This window comes from Ornithodoros turicata, unplaced genomic scaffold (assembly GCF_037126465.1).
Source record: "Ornithodoros turicata isolate Travis unplaced genomic scaffold, ASM3712646v1 Chromosome44, whole genome shotgun sequence".
In the NCBI taxonomy this organism is placed as follows: Eukaryota; Metazoa; Arthropoda; class Arachnida; order Ixodida; family Argasidae; genus Ornithodoros; species Ornithodoros turicata.
Window position 1 is genome coordinate 790,561 of NW_026999374.1, and position 19,522 is coordinate 810,082.

Here is a 19,522-nt window from a genome sequence, read left to right on the forward strand (position 1 = left end):
ACGAACTGGGATTCGGCAGATTGGGCTGTGACCCTCGCCGCTAGGGTGTCGCACCGATGAGAAAATACACAGCTCGTGTCTGGACTTTTACTAAGACATCTGTTGTTCACGGGGATGGCGGCGTTCTCCGTAAGTCCCTTTATTCTCCTCACATGAGAGAAAATGCCCCGTACAATGGCCTTTTTGGGACCCTGCAGGAGGCCATAGTACTGCAGGTCAGCCAGTTCTCATTCATTATCACCATGGAAGTAAGGAACTAAAGAGAGGGTGGGTGGTGGGATATACGTGTACAGTGCAATGTGTTTGTAGGGGTAACAAAAGCGTCATCAATTTTCATTTCTTTACATTTTGCATGAAGGGAGAAACCATTCTTCTGCGGCTTGCTTCAACTTTCTATGCTGCATGGAGTAGAAAGGGTCAAGGTAATCACGGTACAGCGTAGGAACGCGGCACTATTTTTGCCCTGATATGGCCAGAGTTATTCGCGGGAACTTAAATTCGCGATTGCGGAGAAATGCGCGAAAAAAAAAAAAAAACACTTCTACAGTATTCCCGTAGGCGTTTAGTCTTTGCACATTTAAGCGATTGTTTTCCCCATATCTAAATGTGCGGGTCGAATTCGCTTCCCTTCATTTTCATGTGGGTCAGGAAGAATGCCATGATGTCACAAACTCATGGTGGCTAAATGTGTGTCATTTTGGAACGCAGCTCTTAGGCGCCCGCACCAGCGTTGACAAGCACCGGCGTTTTAGAAGCTGGTTTAGAGTCAGACGTAGTCTTCGCCCGTCGCAGCCATCACTCCGCGCTTACAGGAACCTATCGCTACGCCACTCTTCCTCATCTTAATCCCACCGGGCTCATAGTATAACGAAAAAGCTATCAAAGGTTTTCTCACTTCGTGTAGGGAAAGCTGTCATACCTGGCAACTGTACACGCGTGCTGGAATCTGACGTAAAACAATCCGTTTTCCCATCATGTTTGCTTGTACTGCTGTAATAGGGTTGGGACCCCCAACGTGCACATTCAGTTGAAGAAGAAAGTCGCGCGTCTATAGACCATCGGTCGTGTATTCTCTAGACCAGTTTCCGCGGGTGACGTCACAAGGCCGGTGTGTGCAAAACAAATTAGCAGAGAGTCCAGGACAATGAGAATGGGCGACGCCATAATGGAAAATGCCATGGAGGAATGAAACACAAGGAGCGGCCGTTCCGACAGTTTTCCATCGGGACGAGCGTAGCCGGCTTCGCATTGTATTCTGGGATACTCCTGTCTACCACGTTACCGCTCACGTGACCCTCCAGACAGCATGGCGCCAGCAGAGCAGACGACGCGAGCTGTAGTTGTGTCACAGCTTATATGGCAGTATTAAGTTGAGCCTGCGCTTTATTTCTGTGTATTCGAATGTTTACTGTTCTATTAGAAGACCAGTAACAGTGTGCAGAACGCAAAAGGAGTACGCGGGACTGGAAACATCACGTGTTGCAACGGTTACTTCCAACGTATGTACGTTCCTTGATTAAGTGGAAAAGAATGCCGTTCCATTAACCAGATTTGTACAACAACAGAAGATATGAAATGAATCTGCGGCACAGTTTGAGGTCCCAAATGAACAATTCAAGATTACTCCAACACACAAGGGCGACTAAAAGTAAAACAACTGACCGTGTACTTACGAACAACACGTAGCCGTAGCCGTAACACATTACCATAGGTCGTTTCTACGATGGTGCTCACGTTTTCACAATAAATTACTTTCAAAAAGCAAAATCATACGGACAGCAGCGCGAGAAACAAAGCACCGCAAAACCGAAACTTTAGAGGGGATCACGTGGTGAACAGGAAGCAATGGGCGATGTTGACTCGAGCGACCGCTAGAGGGTGGCTACGCTAGCCTGGCGCGGAGAGCCGCTCCTTGTGTTTCCTTCCTGCATGAGAAACGCGAGCCCACCAGAGCTCACGCCGTGCACAGCTCGGTGGCCGGTGCCAGATGTAGAGCATTGCTCTGCTCCCCAACGGCTGCTGACGCATCGCGTTTCACCGAATGCCGTCGAACTATGAACTCACCGGCGGTGGCTGACGATTCGTATCGTTACGCTCCGCTCCGTCTCACTTTAAAGGCGCTGTCGCACTGGACCGACACGACACCGACACTGACATGGCGCCGGCGCCGACGGAAGACAGACTTTGTCACCGTACTTTGTATTGCAAAGCACAGCTGTGACACTGCGCCGACCGACAGCGACAGACGCAATTCGACAACATGTCGCTTGTGTATGATACATTTGGATGACAAAATCGGAAGACAGACACTGTCTGACGATGTGTCGTCAGCGGTTTGATCGTTGCTCAAAGTATATCGCCGACAACAGACACATACTGCACGAAAAGGTTTTTTTTTTGGGGGGGGGGGGCAAAGACTGTGGCTTGGCCTATTCACGAACGGTATTAAATGGTAGAAGTATTTGGATTTACTTAACAACAGCAACTATTTTAAAAGTTCCGTGCATGAAACTTGCATAGCCTAAGCACGGGGCATGCAGGTCACCCGATCGTTCAGTAATCCAGTCACACACTCGTTTCGGTAGCATAATTTATTACAAACACTCTAATAGTTATGCTGGAACATGAAGTATTGTAACAAACTCAGCTCTGAGGACAGAGCTGACTCAACAGTTCAAGGTACAACAGTAAGACGGAAGAAATTGAACTTGCGGTTAGTAGTATGGGATCAGCTCAACTGGCCCACAACTCACACAGTGGCCTGGACGCCATTAATGAGCAATTAGAGCTAATTGGGACCCCCCACATTAATCAGGATCATTCAGGGAGTCATTACACTAATTGGGGCGCATCTAGGACGTGTCCAGACCACTGTGTGAGTTGTGGGCTAGTTGAGCTGATAAAAAATAAAAAAATAGGTAGAAAATAAAATAAAAAGATAGAGATAGAGTGGAGAGAAGGAGTTTAGTTGAAGATCAACGACGTCATCTTGAAGAAAGCGGCCCGGAACGGCCGCTGACCGTCGCTGGGCGACGGAGCACAGAGGCAGGTTGCAAAGCATCGCAGCACCAGTTCCGCACATCCTGTGACGTCAGCTGTGACGTCAACATGGCATGTCTGGTGCAAGTTAGGACAGCTCTGGACATTGCAAAGGAGAAAAACACTCGTAATACAGAGGCTAGGGAAAGCAAGGAGTATGCAAACCATCAATAGCTAACAAGAAAAAACAATTAGTTACACAACAAATGAGCCCACCAGAACAGGAGCGCAGAACCCATGCGACTGCTCCATCCGAGAGGCAGGCAGAAACCTGACTCGTAATGCTTTTTTGGCCTCGTATAAAGCCCCGCAGCTGCACCCCCTAGCGGTTACTTTCTCAACTAATCTCACAACAAAATTATTAAGAATCACGCCAGCGCTACTCCCGGTCCCAAGGCAGAAGAGATAGAAAATGGCGGGAATGCCCGGACAACAGCAACCAGCACTGGCACGAAAATCGCAAACAAAGCGGAACAAGTTGACGACAGCATTAGTTACGCAACAAATCACCTCACCACAGCAGGAGCGCAGACCGATGCGACTGCTCTCGTCGACAGCCAGGGATCAAGTGACGACGGAGCGAACGACCGCACGTCTTCTCCCAACGAGAGCCAGAGGTGGACTGACGTAAGCGCCACTCTACGGGTGCTACGCATGCGCGCGCCTCCTACCGCCACCTGCGAGAGGCTAAGAGAGAAGAGCATTCCTGCGCCCCCTGCTGGCCGTTCTCATTGGTCGTGAGGCTAAGTGAGAAGAGCATTCCTGCGCCCCCTGCTGGCAGTTCTCATTGGTCCAGACATCATCCTATGGTCTCAGGGCTACACTGTTTTTTTCCACTAATGCTCCTTTGGTCAATCTGCAGTGAAGCCACGGTATGACGTCATCATGCACCTGCGTGGCTCAAGGACGCGTGCGCTCTAGACAGGGGACCTATTATTTATTGAATCACTATCCCAAGATTATTTCCTTTATTCTTCTATAACGATTGCATAGGAAACTATTGCAGAAGAGCACCATGCATGAAAACTGATCGTAGGAATTCCAAAGTCTTACTAAATGAGACTTGCAAAAGAACAAAACATCCTAACATGTAACTCCATCAATGGCTAATAAGAGGACTAGGCACTCAACAAATCAACGCGCGCAGAACTCGGGGCAGCACTATCGTCAAGACGACAATGTTCCTTGTCAAAAAAGAAAAAAATACTAAGCGTCAACAAAGGAAAGCATGCATATCGGGGCATATCAGGACACGTCAGGACAAATCGTACGATGCTGGGCAACAGAGGAAAACAAACACTTGAACAGAGTGAAAAAGGCACTCACCGTCATTTTTCCCGTTCACAGCATTCCCCCATTTTAAATCCGCTCGTCACAAAATCCACCTGCATCGTCGAACACCATTCACCAGTGACGAACCACACATCCGCACCCCATCAGAGGCAGACAGAACCCCACCGAAGCTACGCTCTTCCACTGACGGCCAACACCAGGAGCAGAATTTGCGTGTCGAGACCCGTCAGTGTCCAAGAGAGAAGTGAATCCTTGCGCCCCCTGCAGGCCGTTCTCATTGGTCGTAACGTCATCCTATTGTCTCACGGCTACACAGTTTTTTTCCACTAATGCTGCTCTAGACAAGGTCAACCTGAAACAATAGTCTCTCGGTATGCGGTCATCATGCAGGTGCGTGGCTCAAGGACGCGTACGCTCTAGACAGGGCACCTGTTATTTATCGAATCACTATCCCTAGATTATTTCCTTTATTCTACTATAATGATTGCGTAGGGAACTATTGCAGAAAAACACCATAGACAAGAGGAGATTGTAGCATTCATTCCCAAAGTCTTACTGTACAGGAAAAAAAAAAAGGTTCAGCAAGACATAAAGTCACACACCTGTCCCCCTCGCGGTTACTCTCTGAACTAAATGAATCCAAAATTATTAAGAATAGCTCTACTCCCATTCAAGGCAGCACTATCGTCAAGAATATGCCTTGTACAAAAAGAAAAAAACTACATGCAGAAGGAAAGCATGTCAGAACAAGCCCAGGCATGTCAGCACATGTTTGTCAGACAAGGGGGAAAAAGCGAAAAGAAACAAAGAAGGAAACCAGCATCAAACTATTTCTAAGCACACGCCACTCCTCTTATTCAAAAACAGTGCTCATCATAAATCTGTCCAGGGGAATACACACCATTTTGCTACACTTTTTTCAGTAACAGTCAACGCAATGCTACAGACTGCGTGACGTCATCACATCCTGTCTGAAGAAGAAGACACCGGCAAAGACTCCTATTATTTATTGAATCGCAAGATTATATCCTTTGTCCTACTCTTAATGACATTGATTCTCTCATTAAAATTCAACAAAAAAGCACCCCGCATATTAACGATTTTCACCCCAAAGGCTCATCATGGTCATTAGAATTACAGTAACTGCCACTGCTCTTTTAAAATAATAAGTGAGACCACTCAACATCACCTCCAGGCTTATGTAATACATGACCCTTTCTATGCTATACATTCGTTGTCTGAGGCTACACCTGCGAGCAAAAAAGGCGCGGAAGCGGGTGGGCGAAGTTCCATTCGCGCATTGCGAGCATAAAGGCGGGAAAGCCTGGGAGCAAAGTTCTATTCGCGCATTCCAAAGCACATGACAGAACGCCTTTACGGGAACACGATAGCATTCCTATACTATATTAATGATTATTGCATTGCAGTTTAGAAAAACTACAACTAACTATAATTTTAGGAGCCCATTAAAATTCTACTTTCTATGAAAACTATAATTGCCCTATTACTTGGATCGCTACTAATGAAGCGCTCCAATTTTTTTTCTCTCTTCCCATTTCAGCCTTGTCATGCAGGGAAGCAGACTCATATCCAAAATAATTAATTTACACTGAGGGTGCCGTGCTTCAGGAATTCCTATCCTGCGCTCAGATGCAAGCATTTCTTCACGGATACCTTTAACAGCTGACTTCCTCAACATATCGAACACCCAACAAAATCAAACAAACAATCAGAGAAAACCCTCTTCTCAGCTGTACCATGCGACTGTCTTCTTCGTAAAATCGGTGATCTGAGGAAGAGAGCAGCGAAAAATTGCGCGCACTTGTGCTTGATTTAAAAAGCCTGAAGCATATGCCAATAAACCAAGAAAAGACACTCATGTCTGGTATCTGATAGTGCCACATACACAGACGCATTGCCGCAAATAAAGCACAGGACAGGGATACACAAATTTCCTTAGGTGAGCAAGGGAAAAGGCTTAAGACCTCAGGAATAATAGCAGAGTCCACCGGACATCGCTACGCGGCTAACACAAGATAACAACAACAACAAGATAATAGCGGCGGGTAAAATTGCAACACTGCTAAACAAGCCCCAACATGCCATCATGACGTCGCAAACCAGGAAAAAGAAGCACGCGCGCACACACACAGCAGCTCAGGAATGCACAAGGAGAGGTGCTTTATAGGAATTTCTACTCCACACTCAGATACCAGCATTTCTGCACAAATACCTATAACGGCTGACTTCCTCAACTATCGAGGAAAGCGAATACCGACACTCAACATATAACAAAAAACAAACAAATTCCATTCTCATGAACTCTCTCCTTCTGCCGAGCGGCTTTCTCCTGCTCTACCTGGATGCTGACTGTTTCCCCTCATCTACATTCATTCTGAGTAAAAGCCGTGAAAGGAGAAAAGAACCGCGAAAAATTACACGCATTTGTGGTCCAATAGCTGTAACCGCAAGAAACCGTAGCGCACACCAATACACTGAGAAAAAGACACCCGTTTCTGCCACCAGATAATTCTTGCATAATGCCACATACGCAGCCACATTGCCCTTGCGTAAAGAAAGCACAGGACAGGGATACACAAATTTCCTTAGGTGAGCAGGGAAAAGGCTGAAGACCTCAGGTCACCACACATCGCCACGCGGCTAGCACAACATGACAGCAACAACATACTAGCAGCGGGAAGAACTGCAACACTGCTAAACAAGTCCAGACATGCCACGATGACGTCACAAATCAGGGGAAAAAGCACACGCATGCACGCACAGAGGACAACGCATTAAACACACGGAGCGCTCAGGAATAATCGTAGCGTTATCCGCACATCGCTACGAAGCTCAACCGCTAACGCAAGACCGCAGCAACAAGATATTAGCGAAGGGTAAAAATTGCAACACTACTGAACAAGTCTAGACATGCGGCATCGAATGCGAAAACACTGGTGATCGGGGAAAAGGCCTAAGCCTGCGGCGGATCATCATAGAGCATACACAACTTCATTTTTCTATTTTGCGTAAACTAAACGCGGTCTGCTTCGAAAACGACGTACAAATTTTCTTAGGGAGCAGAGAAATATAGAAATTTGTACTCCGTGCTCAGATACCAGCATTTCCTGCTCAAAAACCTGCAAAATTAAGCTCTGCTTACTTCGTTAAGATATCGAACACCCAACGAAATCAAACAAACAACCCCACTTCCACTGGTAGAACACTATTCAGACTTTTACGCAGGAGGCTTTCTTCTACATAAAAAGTAGAGAAAAATAAGAAAAGAGCAGCGAAATATTACACGCACTTTTGCTCGCATAGCTATAAGAGAAAAAAATAAATAAAATAACGACGCACACGCTAATAAACTGTGACAAAGACACCCATTTCTGCTATCAGATAATTATTGCATAATGCTAAATACTCATTTGCTTTGGCCTGCGTGAAGAAACCACAGGACAGGGATACACAATCTATCTTAAGCGAGCACGGAAAGTCACTTCTACTCGAACAGCTTAATACCATAAAAGTCTGAATTTTTGCAAAGAAAATAAAGCCTGAACAGCGCTACGAAGGTGACAGACACATACTAACAACACAAACAAACACTTCTTCGAGTCTGTATTATCTTTTAAAAAATAACGAAAGCACACATAAAAAAATCAAATCGGCTAGGTAGCCTACCAGACGTTGTGCCTTAATGTTGGCTGCACGCAATGTGGCGAAGCATGCTGTGAAGCCAACTTGCGGTTTTGCTGGATGCACATGAAGTCCGATTCCAATTGAAATCGCGCTAAGGACGTGCCAAACAGTGGAATTTTCGCAAGATTAATCCCAATACCTGGAATTCTGTCATTTTAGCGGGAATGCTGGCGCTTGTGCTCCATATTCGAAATTTTCGAATATTCGAATTTCTCGATTATCAAATTTTCGAATACGAATAGGGTTCGAATATCAACAATATTCGAACAATATTCGAAATTTCGAATATTCGCACACCTCTAGTGAATACTGACACTCAACGATATATAACAAAAACAAACAAATTCCATTCTCATGAACTCTCCTCTGCGAGCGGCTTTCTCCTGCTCTACCTGGATGCTGACTTTTCCCCCCTCACCTACATTCTGAGTAAAAACAGTGACAGAAGAAAAGAAACGCGAAAAATTACACGCATATGTGTCACAGGACAGGGATACACAAATTTCCTTAAGTGAGCAGGGAAAAGGCTTAAGTCGGTACCGCTCAGGAATAATCGGAGAATCACCGCGTATCGCTACGCGGCTAGCGCTTGAACAGCGCTACGAACGTGACAGATACATACTAACAAACAAACAACAGCAGGACCGGCGTCGGGCACTCATAAAATACCCTGGCCAAAACAAAGACTTCGCCAGGTTTCGCGAGGCAATTCCATTAAAAACGCTCGTCCTATCCTACAGATAGCAATGCAACGCGACTGCCCTTATTTTTTAAACCACTATTTCACGCAATAGTACATAAATGTATCACTCGTGCCACACGAAAAGGCAAACACTTACTTGTCAAGTGGGGTCCCAGCGCGTGCGCGCGCGCACACACACAGGGCACACACACACACTAACATTTTCACACTCACAAACACAAGTCTATTTTCACGACCACATAAATCCATATTATTCCTCAGGTCAATAATTATCCTGCCATCGTCAAAAGACGGCACAGACATGTATGCTTACGCAAGACAATCGGTCCTCGTTCCGGATGTAATAGGATATCGTCACTCGGCCGGCGCGAACCAATAAAGAAAGAAAGGAATGCATGTTCGCTATACGAAGAAAACGGTGCCGTGCTTCTACGCAGCGATCATTATACAGACGCGTAAATGTGAACATCATTCGCTACACACTGTAGCTCTCATCATTTTTAAACCAAACCGTGTTCATAGGTCTTCACTAAATAGGTGAGCCGATAATGACTCCAAAAAAATAAAATAAAATAATCATTCCAGCATCGCTGGCTGCAAGCTTGGGTACCCAACAGAGCAGCGCGCTCCTATCAACACGCCTTGGGCTGACCTTACACACCCGAAGCCTTTTCTGAATGCATTCTGCCGGCGCTGGAATAAAAGATTTATCGCGAGGGTACTACGATGTCAGCTCTGTTGCTGTTTAAGTGATAAAACAGTGCGCTTACTCGGGCAATCGCGCGCGTCCAAACCGCGAGAACGGGTCCGCGTTGCGCTCGCGCCGCGGGGAATCGCACGCGTCGCGAGTCCAAACCGCGAGACCGGGTCCGCGCGCGCGCTTCGCGGTTCGGGCGCACTGTTTTATCACTTAAACAGCAACAGAGCTGACATCGTAGTACCCTCGCGATAAATCTTTTATTCCAGCGCCGGCAGAATGCATTCAGAAAAGGCTTCGGGTGTGTAAGGTCAGCCCAAGGCGTGTTGATAGGAGCGCGCTGCTCTGTTGGGTACCCAAGCTTGCAGCCAGCGATGCTGGAATGATTATTTTATTTTATTTTATTTGGAGTCATTATCGGCTCACCTATTTAGTGAAGACCTATGAACACGGTTTGGTTTAAAAATGATGAGAGCTACAGTGTGTAGCGAATGATGTTCACATTTACGCGTCTGTATAATGATCGCTGCGTAGAAGCACGGCACCGTTTTCTTCGTATAGCGAACATGCATTCCTTTCTTTCTTTATTGGTTCGCGCCGGCCGAGTGACGATATCCTATTACATCCGGAACGAGGACCGATTGTCTTGCGTAAGCATACATGTCTGTGCCGTCTTTTGACGATGGCAGGATAATTATTGACCTGAGGAATAATATGGATTTATGTGGTTTGTGAAAATAGACTTTGTGTTTGTGAGTGTGAAAATGTTAGTGTGTGTGTGTAGGCATGTGTAGTGCGCCGCGCGCACGCGCTCTGGACCCCACTTGACAAGTAAAGTGTTTGCCTTTTAGTGTGGCACGAGTGATACATTTATGTACTATTGCGTGAAATAGTGTTTAAAAAATAAGGGCAGTCGCGTTTGCATTGCTATCTGTAGGATAGGACGAGCGTTTTTAATGGAATTGCCTCGCGAACCTGGCGAAGTCTTTGTTTTGGCCAGGGTATTTTATGAGTGCCCGACGCCGGTCCTGCTGTTGTTTGTTTGTTAGTATGTATCTGTCACGTTCGTAGCGCTGTTCAAGCGCTAGCCGCGTAGCGATACGCGGTGATTCTCCGATTATTCCTGAGCGGTACCGACTTAAGCCTTTTCCCTGCTCACTTAAGGAAATTTGTGTATCCCTGTCCTGTGACACAAATGCGTGTAATTTTTCGCGGTTCTTTTCTTCTGTCACTGTTTTTACTCAGAATGTAGGTGAGGGGGGAAAAAGTCAGCATCCAGGTAGAGCAGGAGAAAGCCGCTCGGCAGAGGAGAGTTCATGAGAATGGAATTTGTTTGTTTTTTGTTATATATCGTTGAGTGTCAGTATTCACTAGAGGTGTGCGAATATTCGAAATTTCGAATATTGTTCGAATATTGTTGATATTCGAACCCTATTCGTATTCGAAAATTTGATAATCGAGAAATTCGAATATTCGAAAATTTCGAATAATGGAGCACAAGCGCCAGCATTCCCGCTAAAATGAACAGAATTCCAGGTATTGGGATTAATCTTGCGAAAATTCCACGTTTGGCACGTCCTTAGCGCGATTTCCAATTGGAATCGGACTTCATGTGCATCCAGCAAAACCGCAAGTTGGCTTCACAGCATGCTTCCGCACATTGCGTGCAGCCAACTTTAAGGCACAACGTCTGGTAGGCTACCTAGCCGATTTGATTTTTTTATGTGTGCTTTCGTTATTTTTTAAAAGATAATACAGACTCGAAGAAGTGTTTGTTTGTTTGTTAGTATGTGTCTGTCACCTTCGTAGCGCTGTTCAGGCTTTATTTTCTTTGCAAAAATTCAGACTTTATGGTATTAAGCTGTTCGAGTAGAAGTGACTTTCCGTGCTCGCTTAAGATAGATTGTGTATCCCTGTCCTGTGGTTTCTTCACGCAGGGCCAAAGCAAATGAGTATTTAGCATTATGCAATAATTATCTGATAGCAGAAATGGGTGTCTTTGTCACAGTTTATTAGCGTGTGCGTCGTTATTTTATTTATTTTTTTCTCTTATAGCTATGCGAGCAAAAGTGCGTGTAATATTTCGCTGCTCTTTTCTTATTTTCTCTACTTTTTATGTAGAAGAAAGCCTCCTGCGTAAAAGCTGAATAGTGTTCTACCAGTGGAAGTGGGGTTGTTTGTTTGATTTTGTTGGGTGTTCGATATCTTAACGAAGTAAGCAGAGCTTAATTTTGCAGGTTTTTGAGCAGAAATGCTGGTATCTGAGCACGGAGTACAAATTTCTATATTTCTCTGCTCCCTAAGAAAATTTGTACGTCGTTTTCCAAGCAGACCGCGTTTAGTTTACGCAAAATAGAAAAATGAAGTTGTGTATGCTCTATGATGATCCGCCGCAGGCTTAGGCCTTTTCCCCGATCACCAGTGTTTTCGCATTCGATGCCGCATGTCTAGACTTGTTCAGTAGTGTTGCAATTTTTACCCTTCGCTAATATCTTGTTGCTGCCGTCTTGCGTTAGACGTTGAGCTTCGTAGCGATGTGCGGTAACGCTACGATTATTCCTGAGCGCTCCGTGTGTTTAATGCGTTGTCCTCTGTGCGTGCATGCGTGTGCTTTTTCCCCTGATTTGTGACGTCATCGTGGCATGTCTGGACTTGTTTAGCAGTGTTGCAGTTCTTCCCGCTGCTAGTATGTTGTTGCTGTCATGTTGTGCTAGCCGCGTGGCGATGTGTGGTGACCTGAGGTCTTCAGCCTTTTCCCTGCTCACCTAAGGAAATTTGTGTATCCCTGTCCTGTGCTTTCTTTACGCAAGGGCAATGCGGCTGCGTATGTGGCATTATGCAAGAATTATCTGGTGGCAGAAACGGGTGTCTTTTTCTCAGTGTATTGGTGTGCGCTACGGTTTCTTGCGGTTACAGCTATTGGACCACAAATGCGTGTAATTTTTCGCGGTTCTTTTCTCCTTTCACGGCTTTTACTCAGAATGTAGATGAGGGGAAACAGTCAGCATCCAGGTAGAGCAGGAGAAAGCCGCTCGGCAGAGGAGAGAGTTCATGAGAATGGAATTTGTTTGTTTTTTGTTATATGTTGAGTGTCGGTATTCGCTTTCCTCGATATGTTGAGGAAGTCAGCCGTTATAGGTATTTGTGCAGAAATGCTGGTATCTGTGTGTGGAGTAGAAATTCCTATAAAGCACCTCTCCTTGTGCATTCCTGAGCTGTGTGTGTGTGCGCGCGTGCTTCTTTTTCCTGGTTTGCGACGTCATGATGGCATGTTGGGGCTTGTTTAGCAGTGTTGCAATTTTACCCGCCGCTATTATCTTGTTGTTGTTATCTTGTGTTAGCCGCGTAGCGATGTCCGGTGACTCTGCTATTATTCCTGAGGTCTTAAGCCTTTTCCCTGCTCACCTAAGGAAATTTGTGTATCCCTGTCCTGTGCTTTCTTTGCGACAATGCGTCTGTGTATGTGGCACTATCAGATACCAGACATGAGTGTCTTTTTCTTGGTTTATTGGCATATGCTTCAGGCTTTTTAAATCAAGCACAAGTGCGCGCAATTTTTCGCTGCTCTCTTCCTCAGATCACCGATTTTACGAAGAAGACAGTCGCATGGTACAGCTGAGAAGAGGGTTTCTCTGATTGTTTGTTTGATTTTGTTGGGTGTTCGATATGTTGAGGAAGTCAGCTGTTAAAGGTATCCGTGAAGAAATGCTTGCATCTGAGCGCAGGATAGGAATTCCTGAAGCACGGCACCCTCAGTGTAAATTAATTATTTTGGATATGAGTCTGCTTCCCTGCATGACAAGGCTGAAATGGGAAGAGAGAAAAAAATTGGAGCGCTTCATTAGTAGCGATCCAAGTAATAGGGCAATTATAGTTTTCATAGAAAGTAGAATTTTAATGGGCTCCTAAAATTATAGTTTAGTTGTAGTTTTTCTAAACTGCAATGCAATAATCATTAATATAGTATAGGAATGCTATCGTGTTCCCGTAAAGGCGTTCTGTCTTGTGCTTTGGAATGCGCGAATAGAACTTTGCTCCCAGGCTTTCCCGCCTTTATGCTCGCAATGCGCGAATGGAACTTTGCCCACCCGGCTTCCGCGCCTTTTTTGCTCGCAGGTGTAGCCTCAGACAACGAATGTATGAGCATAGAAAGGGTCATGTATTACATAAGCCTGGAGGTGATGTTGAGTGGTCTCACTTATTATTTTAAAAGAGCAGTGGCAGTTTACTGTAATTCTAATGACCATGATGAGCCTTTGGGGTGAAAATCGTTAATATGCGGGGTGCTTTTTTGTTGAATTTTAATGAGAGAATCAATGTCATTAAGAGTAGGACAAAGGAAATAATCTTGCGATTCAATAAATAATAGGAGTCTTTGCCGGTGTCTTCTTCTTCAGACAGGATGTGATGACGTCACGCAGTCTGTAGCAATGCATTGACGTTACTGAAAAAAGTGTAGCAAAATGGTGTGTATTCCCCTGGACAGATTTATGATGAGCACTGTTTTTGAATAAGAGGAGTGCGTGTGCTTAGAAATAGTTTGATGCTGGTTTCCTTCTTTGTTTCTTTTCGCTTTTTCCCCCCTTGTCTGACAAACATGTGCTGACATGCCTGGGCTTGTTCTGACATGCTTTCCTTCTGCATGTAGTTTTTTTTCTTTTTGTACAAGGCATATTCTTGACGATAGTGCTGCCTTGAATGGGAGTAGAGCTATTCTTAATAATTTTGCGATTCATTTAGTTCAGAGAGTAACCGCGAGGGGGACAGGTGTGTGACTTTATGTCTTGCTGAACCATTTTTTTTTTCCTGTACAGTAAGACTTTGGGAATGAAATGCTACAATCTCCTCTTGTCTATGGTGTTTTTCTGCAATAGTTCCCTACGCAATCATTATAGTAGAATAAAGGAAATAATCTAGGGATAGTGATTCAATAAATAACAGGTGCCCTGTCTAGAGCGTACGCGTCCTTGAGCCACGCACCTGCATGATGACCGCATACCGAGAGACTATTGTTTCAGGTTGACCTTGTCTAGAGGAGCATTAGTGGAAAAAAACTGTGTAGCCCTGAGACAATAGGATGACGTACGACCAATGAGAACGGCCTGCAGGGGGCGCAAGGATTCACTTCTCTCTTGGACACTGACGGGTCTCGACACGCAAATTCTGCTCCTGGCGTTGGCCGTCAGTGGAAGAGCGTAGCTTCGGTGGGGTTCTGTCTGCCTCTGATGGGGTGCGGATGTGTGGTTCGTCACTGGTGAATGGTGTTCGACGATGCAGGTGGATTTTGTGACGAGCGGATTTACAATGAGGGAATGCTGTGAACGGGAAAAATGATGGTGAGTGCCTTTTTCACTCTGTTCAAGTGTTTGTTTTCCTCTGTTGCCCAGCAGTCGTACGATTTGTCCTGACGTGTCCTGATATGCCCCGATATGCATGCTTTCCTTTGTTGACGCTTAGTATTTTTTTCTTTTTGACAAGGAACATTGTCGTCTTGACGATAGTGCTGCCCGAGTTCTGCGCGCGTTGATTTGTTGAGTGCCTAGTCCTCTTTTAGCCATTGATGGAGTTACATGTTAGGATGTTTTGTTCTTTTGCAAGTCTCATTTAGTAAGACTTTGGAATTCCTACGATCAGTTTTCATGCATGGTGCTCTTCTGCAATAGTTTCCTATGCAATCGTTATAGAAGAATAAAGGAAATAATCTTGGGATAGTGATTCAATAAATAATAGGTCCCCTGTCTAGAGCGCACGCGTCCTTGAGCCACGCAGGTGCATGATGACGTCATACCGTGGCTTCACTGCAGATTGACCAAAGGAGCATTAGTGGAAAAAAACAGTGTAGCCCTGAGACAATAGGATGATGTCTGGACCAATGAGAACTGCCAGCAGGGGGCGCAGGAATGCTCTTCTCACTTAGCCTCACGACCAATGAGAACGGCCAGCAGGGGGCGCAGGAATGCTCTTCTCTCTTAGCCTCTCGCAGGTGGCGGTAGGAGCGCGCAGAGGGCGCTACGAGCGCGCGCATGCGTAGCACCCGTAGAGTGGCGCTTACGTCAGTCCACCTCTGGCTCTCGTTGGGAGAAGACGTGCGGTCGTTCGCTCCGTCGTCACTTGATCCCTGGCTGTCGACGAGAGCAGTCGCATCGGTCTGCGCTCCTACTGTGGTGAGGTGATTTGTTGTGTAACTAATGATTTCGCAACTTTGTTCCCGCTTTGTTTGCGATTTTCGTGCCCGTGCACGTCGGGTGCTGGTTGCTGTTGTCCGGGCATTCCCGCCATTTTCTATCATCTTCTGCCTTGGGACCGGGAGTAGCGCTGGCGTGATTCTTAATACTTTTGTTGTGAGATTAGTTGAGAAAGTAACCGCTAGGGGGTGCAGCTGCGGGGTTTATACAGGACAAAAACCATTACGAGTCAGTTTCTGCCTGCCTCTCGGATGGAGCAGTCGCATGGTTCTGCGCTCCTGTTCTGGTGGGCTCATTTGTTGTGTAACTAATTGTTTTTTCTTGTTAGCTATTGATGGTTTGCATACTCTTGCTTTCCCAGCCTCTGTATTACGAGTGTTTTTCTCCTTGCATGTCCAGAGCTGTCCTAACTTGCCCAGACATGCCATGATGACGTCACAGCTGACGTCACAGGATGTGCGGAACTGGTGCTGCGATGCTTTGCAACCTGCCTCTGTGCTCCGTCGCCCAGCGACGGTCAGCGGCCGTTCCGGGCCGCTTTCTTCAAGATGACGTCGTTGATCTTCAACTAAACTCCTTCTCTCACTCTATCTCTATCTTTTTATTTTATTTTCTACCAATTTTTTTATTTTTTATCAGCTCAACTAGCCCACAACTCACACAGTGGTCTGGACACGTCCTAGATGCCCCCAATTAGTGTAATGACTCCCTGAATTATCCTGATTATGTGGGGGGTCCCAAATTGCTCTAATTGCTCATTAATGGCGTCCAGGCCACTGTGTGAGTTGTGGGCCAGTTGAGCTGATCCCATACTACTGCGGTTGCGGAGTCCAATTGTCCAGAAGTTCAACCTAGGGGTCCCTCTTCGGGTGGGGTGGCGAAGCGTACGTAGAAGAATTACGAAGTCACTACACGGAGCACCGTTGACGAATCGCAAAACGGAATAGGGGTCCATGAAGGCAAACAACACACATGACAGCGCACACAATCCCACTTCACCTGACGCAATCAGCAAGGGCCAAATATGCCACGGGAAGCCCATTGCAAAGCCTTCCAAGGCGAACTGAAGCAGGGGAGACATAGCGTCAAGAAATGAGATACAACTGCGTCTGTGTTGGCCTCGATGTTCGTGATAATGACTACCAAGTATAAACAACGAGAATTCCCCGTACTTTCCTCAAAAGGCTTATCCGGGACGCCATGTTGAACTTGTCGGTTGTGGCTGTCATTCAGTGTGGCAGGCTCTTTTGTCAGGAGGGTCCGTCGATAGCTGCATTCGGCGACGGCCGACATACGGATGTCTGTGTCGACCGTCTTTTGTATGTGCAGTGTGACTGATTCGACGCCTTTGGATGTCAGTCGACAGGTTCTGTAGATTGTCGGCCCAGTGTGACACCGCCTTAAGCCCTCCTTAACGAACAGAGCGAACGAGGAGGGAAGCAAAGGATGAAAGTATGGGAGGAGTGAGAAGGAAAGCAGAGAGGAACATACGATGATAGTGCGGAGAGCGCGAGGAGGAAAGTGAAGGAGGAGGGTGCTACGAGAGGAGTCGAAGGAGGTGTCTGTGCCCTTTAAACGTTTTCTTCCCCACAAAATTGTAAGGCCGGTGTACAAAACTAGTGTAGGATGCGCCATTACCGCCTAAGAATCGTTTTGAACTGTTTCGGGGACGCGGCGGATGGCGCAGATTTCTTCACGCTACACGCAGTGCGCAAGGACTTCAAATGTATTTCCACTCACGCACTCTGTTGGCGTGGAAAAGGATAGTCTTCATCCAAGAGACTAACATAAATGCACATATCCGGGTTTGAAGCGGGTCCGTCTACCACAGACGTTGTGACAGTATTGATGCGTGTTGAACGGAAGAAACGGGGTACGTGTTCATTAGAGACGCGATTTAACAAAATTCACATATGTTAACGGGGAAGTCCGGTAAAAATAAAAAATACTACGACAGTACACTAGGGTACCTGCTCGAAAGCCCTGCGTGACAATGGGGCGAGCCCCTGAGTGACCGCAGGATAGCCACCCGGACGGCCGCACCCCTTGCGAACTTCGTCCGACCCTCCTACAACAGAGCCAACGTAAATGGATGGCCTCAGCCGGAGGCCAATGGAATGCCGCAACCGTGCAGGTGCATCGCATAGTTTTGGGGCGTTCCAGGTCCTGCCGGGTAACCCATACGAGACAACTTGTATCATAGTCAAGCAACACTAGCATAACCTGTACCTTGACAACTCATGCCAAGCGATAAATCATGCTAGCACTGCATGAAGTCCTGGTATAAGTTGTCCCGAAATTAGCAGTCTTGGTATTATCATACTTTTAGTTGTCCTGGTATGAATGTTGTGTGGTATGAGCTGGGTAGGAAGTAAGAGGACGCCGGAGCAGCGGAGGCTCCGGTGGCGTGACGTCTTTAAAGGGATTTAAAGTCCCTTCATTTAATGTCGAAGCTCTTTTCGTACGATAAAAAAAAAGGAGAAATGATCATGGGTTGTCGACCGATATCGAGCACAGTGGTTCCGCTTTCACAGATGAGTTTCTGGATACGAGCGTCCTTTCAAAAGAGAAGTGAATTCCCCTTTTTTAATTCATCAGGTCACTTCCCTGCTTTGGAAAGAAAATCACTTACGTCGCCAGACTTAAGTGCAGTCTATACAGTGTTTTGTAAGACATTCTTCTTTTTCTCTGGTTCCAGATACCGTGCTCGTACTCCGCTGCCTGAGCTGCCCAGGACGTTAAGCCTGAGTAGGTAAAAGCACACAGAGGAACGACATCAACACAGGGGCACACAGTCTGTGTGCCAAGGCTCAGGCTTTTACATAATATACTTCTACCACCAGCTTGCCTGCATATGCGCCATCTTGTAGGGTTTCCTTGCTCTGCTGTACGGTACGTATACTTTTTATTTAGCCCCGACTCCAGAATGCATTACCCAACCCTCTCTCACACTCCCACGCGGTCTATACATGACCTCCTTACCTCAACCTAGTGTAATTGGGACTAAGACAATTCCTTTGCTGTTTGCGTCCTGTTCTGTCCGTTTGTCTTTTATGTCTCAGACCTACCCAAGTGTTAGGCAACACAAGCAAACGAACAGACACTACTAGCTGGAACGGACATACTCGAAAACTTCTGTTGCTTCACTCGTATTCTGTCCTAGCATTGTTCTGAATTCATTAATCATTTGTACTGATCTTTTATCACAATATTATTGTTGCTTCACAATGCGTTTCAATCTTTGATCGGTCATAATGCCTTCCTCGTGCTGTTCCCATGCTCCTATTTTTTTTTCATTAAGAAATTCACGTTACATACATGGCATTCCCTATCCACGAGACGTCCATGTGTATTTTTCTCTTTATTCTGGTTCTGTGTTTTCCTTACAATAAGTGTACTAATGCTTCATTGCATGTTTGAATCTTGTCTTCTTGTACTCGCATTTGTCTACTTCTTCTGTGTCTACTTTTTGTCTACCTCAGATTACTTGCAGGGATATGATACGGTCGACGGCTGGAAGCTTCACGCTTCCATCCCACTGTCTTCTGATATGTGTCCGATGAAACAAACCTGTTTCCGTGAAATGGCCATCGTGGTCTCGAGAGTCAAATAAGGAAACAAGCAGAGGTATCGATAAACTAGAGTGAGTGAGTATCGATAAACACTGAAATCTAAGAGGCGCTATAGACAACAACCTAAAACACAGCGGCGACGACACATCATTGCTGCTTTTATTATACAACATGATCCCAGAGCAAAAAACAAGAGTCCCTGTAGCCTCAGTTGCTTCGCGGCGCAAACGCGGGAAAACGAGGGCCGCGATCCAAACAAATTACCGCACTTGACCTGTTTCTTGCAGTTCAATTAGTGTTGCTTACGTTCCTAAATTCCTCATTAAAA

General features: G+C 45.9%; 1 protein-coding gene across 5 annotated transcripts in view; it reads left to right on the top strand.

Annotated features, from left to right (window-relative positions):
• LOC135374144 (uncharacterized) overlaps positions 1-19,522 on the top strand; it is a 33,908-nt gene that overhangs the window by 5,799 nt on the left and 8,587 nt on the right. For 3 of the 5 annotated variants that reach the window (XR_010416777.1, XM_064607166.1, XM_064607167.1), the window contains one exon: positions 18,321-18,514. The exons of 1 other annotated variant lie outside the window; for it this stretch is intronic. The gene's annotated coding sequence lies outside the window, so the exon portion shown is untranslated. Of the gene's footprint in view, positions 1-18,320 lie in introns of all 5 variants that reach the window. One more of the 5 variants, XR_010416776.1, reaches the window with a different exon arrangement.